This window comes from Salvelinus sp. IW2-2015, linkage group LG6.1 (genome assembly GCF_002910315.2).
Source record: "Salvelinus sp. IW2-2015 linkage group LG6.1, ASM291031v2, whole genome shotgun sequence".
NCBI lineage: Eukaryota > Metazoa > Chordata > Actinopteri > Salmoniformes > Salmonidae > Salvelinus > Salvelinus sp. IW2-2015.
This window is the reverse complement of record NC_036845.1, coordinates 8,586,019-8,592,292: the sequence shown is the minus strand read 5'-3', so window position 1 is coordinate 8,592,292 and position 6,274 is coordinate 8,586,019. Positions and strand designations below refer to the sequence as shown.

General features: G+C 43.0%; 1 long non-coding RNA gene across 1 annotated transcript; it reads right to left on the bottom strand.

Annotated features, from left to right (window-relative positions):
* Positions 1 to 386: 386 nt before the first annotated feature.
* On the bottom strand, positions 387 to 6,189 carry LOC139027891 (uncharacterized). The gene is made up of 3 exons (XR_011480030.1): positions 6,072 to 6,189; positions 3,335 to 3,396; positions 387 to 436 (listed from the first exon to the last, which is right to left on the bottom strand). It is a non-coding gene; the product is annotated as an uncharacterized lncRNA (long non-coding RNA).
* Between the last annotated feature and the right edge of the window lie 85 nt (positions 6,190 to 6,274).

Sequence of the window (6,274 nt, the reverse complement as noted above, 5' to 3'; positions counted from 1 at the left end):
GTCCACCGTCAGACTGAAGCAGGTGTCTGCCCTCCAACACACACACCCATTACCATAGTGAGTGGGAGTTCCTCCACACCCCATTACCCTCTGATCAGCTCATTACAACTGAGCCTAGACTCACTCAAACACTTCCTGTCAGAGAGAGAGGAGGGAGGGTCTCTCACTCTACCTTGTCCTACTCTGGCTTCTCCTGGGATCAAACTGCACATCAGGAATGAGAGAAATGAACTGGAGGAGTGCTTCATCAAATACTATGTGAATCCAGGTCTGGTGCAGGAATGTGCCTTGATCGTGCTGCTAAACTCACCTCTTTCTCCCTCTCTCTTTGTCTCTCTGCCTTTTTTTTGTTGCAATTCAAGTGTTTCACATAGAGTGGGCTAATGTTACCTTGCCAGTAGAAGCTGCCAGGTCCGCCCACCACCAGTGTCCCCTCCTGAGGATGAGAAAGTCAGGGTCAGTCCAGGGTTAGGACTAACTTCTTCAAGACTGGACAAAAGCTGAATTTACAGTGCATTCGGGAAGTATTCAGACCCCTTGACTTTTTTTCACATTTTGTTACGTTACAACCGTACTCTAAAATGTATTAAATTGTTTTATTCCACCTCATCAATCTACACACAATACCCCATAATGACAAAGCAAAAACAGGTTTTTACATATTTTTGCAAATGTATAAAAAATAAATAAACAGAAATATTACATTTACATAGGTATTCAGACCCTTTACTCAGTACTTTGTTGAAGCACCTTTGGTAGCAATTACAACCTTGAGTCTTCTTGGMTATCAAGCTTGGCACATCTGTATTTGGGGAGTTTCTCCCATTCTTCTCTGCAGATCCTCTCAAGCTCTGTCAGGTTGGATGGGGAACGTCGCTGCACAACTATTTTCAGGTCTCTCTAGAGATGTCCGATCGGGTTCAAGTCTGGGCTCTGGCTGGGCCACTCAAGGACATTCAGAGACATGTCCCGATGCCATTCCTGCATTGTCTTGACTGTGTGCTTAGGGTTGTTGTCCTGTTGGAAGGTAAACCTTCGCCCCAGTCTGAGGTCCTGAGCGCTCTGGAGCAGGTTTTCATCAAGGATCTCTCTGTACTTTACTTTGCATCTTTCCCTCGATCCTGACTAGTCTCCCAGTTCCTGCCACTGAAAAACATCCCCACCACCATGCTTTATCATAGGGATGGTTCCAGGTCTCTTCCAGATATGCATTTTAGGCCACGAAGTTTAGGCCACGAAGTTAAATCCTGGTTTCATCAGTCCAGACAATCTAGATCCTCATTGTCTAAGATTCCTTTAGGTGCCTTTTGGAAAACTCCAAGCTGACTGTCAGGTTCCTTTTACTGAYGAGTGGCTTCTGTCTGGCCACTCTACCATAAATGCATTATTGGTGGAGTGCTGCAGAGATGTTTGTCCTTCTGGAAGGTTCTCCCATCTCCACAGGGGAACTCTGGAGCTCTGTCAGAGTGACCATCGGGTTTTTGGTCACCTCCCTGACCAAGGCCCTTCTCCCCAGATTGCTCAGTTTGGCCGGGCGGCCAGCTCTAGGAAGAGTCTTGGTGGTTCCAAACTTCTCCCATTTAAGAATGATGGAGGCCACTGTGTCCGTGGGGATTTGATACGCTTCCCCAGAAGCTCTACGGACAATTCCTTCAACTTGATGGCTCGGTTTTTGCTCTGACATGCACTGTCAACTGTGGTACCTTTTATAGACAGGTGTTTGCCTTTCCAAATCATGTCCAATCAAGTTGTAGAAACATATCAAGGATGATCAGGATGGAACGGAGCTCAATTTCGAGCCTCATAGCAAAGAATACTTATGTAAATAAGGTATTTCTGGTTTTTTAAATTCTGAAAACCTGTTTTCACTATGTCATTATGGGGTATTGTGTGTAGATTGATGAGAATTTAAAAAAAAATCTATTTTAGAATAAGGCTGTAACGTAACAAAATGTGGAAAAGGGGAAGGGGTCTCAATACTTCCGAATGCACTGTATATAGATCTGGGTCGGGACGAGAGCTCCRGATCAGGACCCCACAGGATCATATAAGCGACGATACTTAATCTGCCTGTGTTAAACCAAATTCAATGCACTTTAAAGGCCCAGTGCAGTCAGACACATGATTTTCCTGTGATTTTTTATATATTTCCACAGTATGATAATGCCCTTTTATTGTAAGAGCTGTTTGAAAAGACCACCTGAAATGCCAGCCTATTTTGTTGGGTTGTAGTTTTGGCGTGACAGGTGTCATCACCAGGTAATACATTAGTTAATAGACCAATACGAAAGTCAGTTCCAAACCTCTCTGCAAATAACAGCTAATTGTCAGTTATCCCCCTCCCCACTCAGACCACTCCCAGATAGTTATAGCAAAATTCTTGCTTTTGAAATTGCTCTTTGCTAAGAAGCTATTTTTGCATATTTTTACCCTTTTAATCAGAAACAATCACAGTAGGGTACTTCATTGTTACCCCAAAAATGATTTAATATTCAGATAAAAATGGTTGCATTGGACCTTTAAGTGGTCTAGCTCGTCCTGACTTACCTGTATACACACTGATTGATAAACATTGAAGAAACAATCATAAAAGACAATGTGTGTGTGTCTGTTTGTTTCTATGTGTGTGTGTGTGTGTGTGTGTGTACTGTCTTCAGTCATCCATGTGTACTTCCTGTTGAAAATGACAGCTTCCTGTACAAGAGGGTACATTGAGCAGAGAGGAAGAGGGTTCAGATGTTCACATGAGCAAGGCCCTCTGTGATTGAAACGGACTAAGTTGCATGCCTCCTAGCTCTCTCCCCTCTAACCCTTATTGTGTGTCTCTCTATTGTCTTGAGAGAGGACTGGTCAGACGGAGAGAAAGGGAGGATGAGGAGGAGGGAGGGTGTTATGACAAACATGTCTTTTTACACACACACGTCTTGGGAATATTTTGATTCGGCTGTGATTGTGTGCTAGAAAATAACTAAGGGGTTCTCTCTGTATTGAGAATTGTCATGACATGGACGGTGATGAGGATGTCATGACATGGACGGTGATGAGGATGTCATGACATGGACGGTGATGAGGACGTCATGACATGGACAGTGATGAGGATGTCATGACATGGACAGTGATGGGGATGTCATGACATGGACGGTGATGAGGATGTCATGACATGGACGGTGATGAGGATGTCATGACATGGGCGGTGATGAGGACGTCATGACATGGACGGTGATGAGGACGTCATGACATGGACGGTGATGAGGATGTCATGACATGGACGGTGATGAGGATGTCATGACATGGACGGTGATGAGGACGTCACGTGGGTAGTGATGGTTGTTACCTTGGTGAAGTCCACACTGAACCCGGCCTGGCAGAAACCCTGTCCCTCTGGGTCTGGATCATCTGACAAACACAATCACACACCATATCAGACCATCGTTTCAACCCTCCTATGGTGAATTGTTATTAGTTGAAGTGTTACAAAAAGCATGACCCTGAAGTAGCTCTAACTTTACCTCTCCACTATTCCATGTCCAAACTCTATGTGGAAGAAATCGGAGTGCATGGTGTGTGTGTGTGTGTATATAAACCTGGCTGATAATGAATCATTCCCCGTGTTCCAGAGGCACCCAGAGGAGAGGTGAAATGAGTCGTAACTACACACACCTGTCTCTTATACACATCTAGATGTGTATAAGAGACAGCACACACACACACACACACACACTGCTATGTATGTTAGCTGGAGTGCGTAAGCTCGGAGGTCATAAATCCACATTAAAATCTAAACAAGAAGCTCCCAGAGAGAAAGGTTGAAACACACACACTGGGTTGGAAACATTACAGAGACTGAGTGTGTGTGTGTGCATACGTGTGTGTGTATATGTGTATGTGTGCGTGCGCGAGTGCAGGTGTGCTGGGTTTGTACAGTAGCATTGTGCGTCCAACCCCCTTGGAACCATCACGTTGATCTCAATAAAAACTGTCCAGTAGAGTAGAATGTTTTATGTTTTTCTTTTAGTGAAATTACATAGTTGTTTGATGTCGATGTGGTCAAATCTTACTGACAACATAAAACTAACCTTTAAATAACCCCCAGAATCACTAAAACACCAGATCTGTTTGTTTGTGTGTGTGTGTGTGTGTGTCAGGATATTTTTGTAGAGAGTCAATGATAAGTGAGAGGAAGAGGGTTCACATGTTCACATGAGCAAGGCCCTCTGTGATTGAAACGGACTAAGTTGCATGCCTCCTAGTTAGGTTGTACGGTATTCAGATTTTCATATTATCATACCTTCCTTCTCTCATACCGGGATTTACAGTATTTCRGGCATAGAAAATAAGGCGGGGCTAAAAACACAAGAAAAGCCCATTGGGCCTCTATTCCCAGAATGCTAATAAAATTTGCACAAACTAATAGTGAAATTACATAACTAAATGCTAACGAGCGAAAACGAACATAAACTAATTGCAGACAGGCAAATACAGCTCATGAAGTTATACAAGCATAGCTAGTACCTACCGAATGTCATTTTCGGTGAGTGTGGAAGTTTCCAAGCAAAAGTGAACAAGAGATGTTGTGCAAATGAGCAAAGTTGTGATGCGTGCTTTTCTAAAAGAAGAGCAGCATGTGTAGATGCGAGATGAACGGGGGAGAAAAAAAATATTGGTAGAAACACAGGGAAAAAATGGCAGCCATACAGATAACTCATCCAGAGCTCTTTGACTTGATTTGCAGTGATTTGCATACAAGTGTAACGTCATCACCTCATGTGCGCTGCACAACAGAGACTCTGATAGATATAGAACGCTATGGTCTCACCAGCTCGCTTTCTCCCATTGTGCTATTTACAAACACACACGTGACTGGCTCATCTAAAATATTGTGACAGGTTAAAATGAAGAACGCAACATGCTTTATCTCCTAAGGTATTGCACAAGTTGACTGCAGGTAATAACTTAAAAAGTAGCTAGAAATATTCAAATGAATTGAAAAACTTTTGTTTTGACAGTATTGAAAAACCATCAAGTGGCTTTTTTCAAATACCCCGCTATACGGTATATACGGTATACCGCCAAGCCTAGTTGTGTGTTCCAGTGGGTGTTTACAACTGGCCACCTGAAAGTGACCGTAGCTTCTTATCCTGCTAATGGTTTTGACTGTAGCCTGTTAGTCTCCAGCCATAGACAGTATATCAGAGTACTGAGTATCTAGCCTCTTTTACTACAAGATGCTGTTGTCTTGCAATTTGGTGTGTGTGTATTAGGGCTGGAAATTGCCAGGGTTTCTCATGATTCTATACATATTGCAATTCGCTACTGCGATTTTATTGCAATTTGATGTTCCAAATATATTGCTCACTATTCTGCATGTCTGCTGCAGAGAGACAAGAGAGAGCATGAGAAAATTTGTTTTAATCAACCACGGAAATAAAAATGCTGAAAACATGTTGGCTCACTATTTAAAAAGAAAATTGTGAACAAGCTATAGGATAAAAACCTGAGTTTTGGCGCAGGTTCAGTCAATTAGCTAACACTACCTAGCATCAAAAAATGTATAAATACATTTTACAAATCGATACTTGGAGTCAAAGTATCGATATAGTAGCATCGATTTTTCCCCACCATCACAAGTGCGTATGTGTGTTTGTGTGTATGTGTTTGTACGTTGTGTGTGTGTGTGTGTGTGTGTGTGTGTGTGTCTGTGTGTCTGTGTCATCCACATGGTTAGCAGATGTCAAGTGTAGCGAAATGCTTGTGCTTCTAGTTCCGACCATGCAGTAATATCTAACAAGTAATATAACCTAACAATTTCTCAACAACAAAAAACTAAATACTGCATAGTTTCCTAGGAACGCGAAGGAAGCGCCATCTCTGTCCGGGCCAGAAATATAATGGACATTAAAGAGTGTGGTCTGTTGGTTGTGTGTGTGTGTGTTGTGTGTGTGTGTGTGTGTGTGTTGGTGTTGTGTTGTGTTGTGTGTTGGTGTGGTGTGTGTGTGTGTGTGTGTGTGTGTGTGTGTGTGTGTGTGTGTGTGTGTGTGTTGTGTGTGTGTGTGTGTGTGTGGTGAACTCACTGGTCCTACAGGGTGAGTATTCTGCGAGAGCGCTGAAGTTCTGCACGGCACATAGCAGGTTCCTACCGGGTCCTTCTCACCGTTCACCTTCACTGTAACGCAGTGGTAGAGAGGAGCACAGGCCTAGACACACAAACGCATGCACACACACACACCACATGTGCATGTATATGACTGGATCAAAGTGTATTAGTTAGTCATAG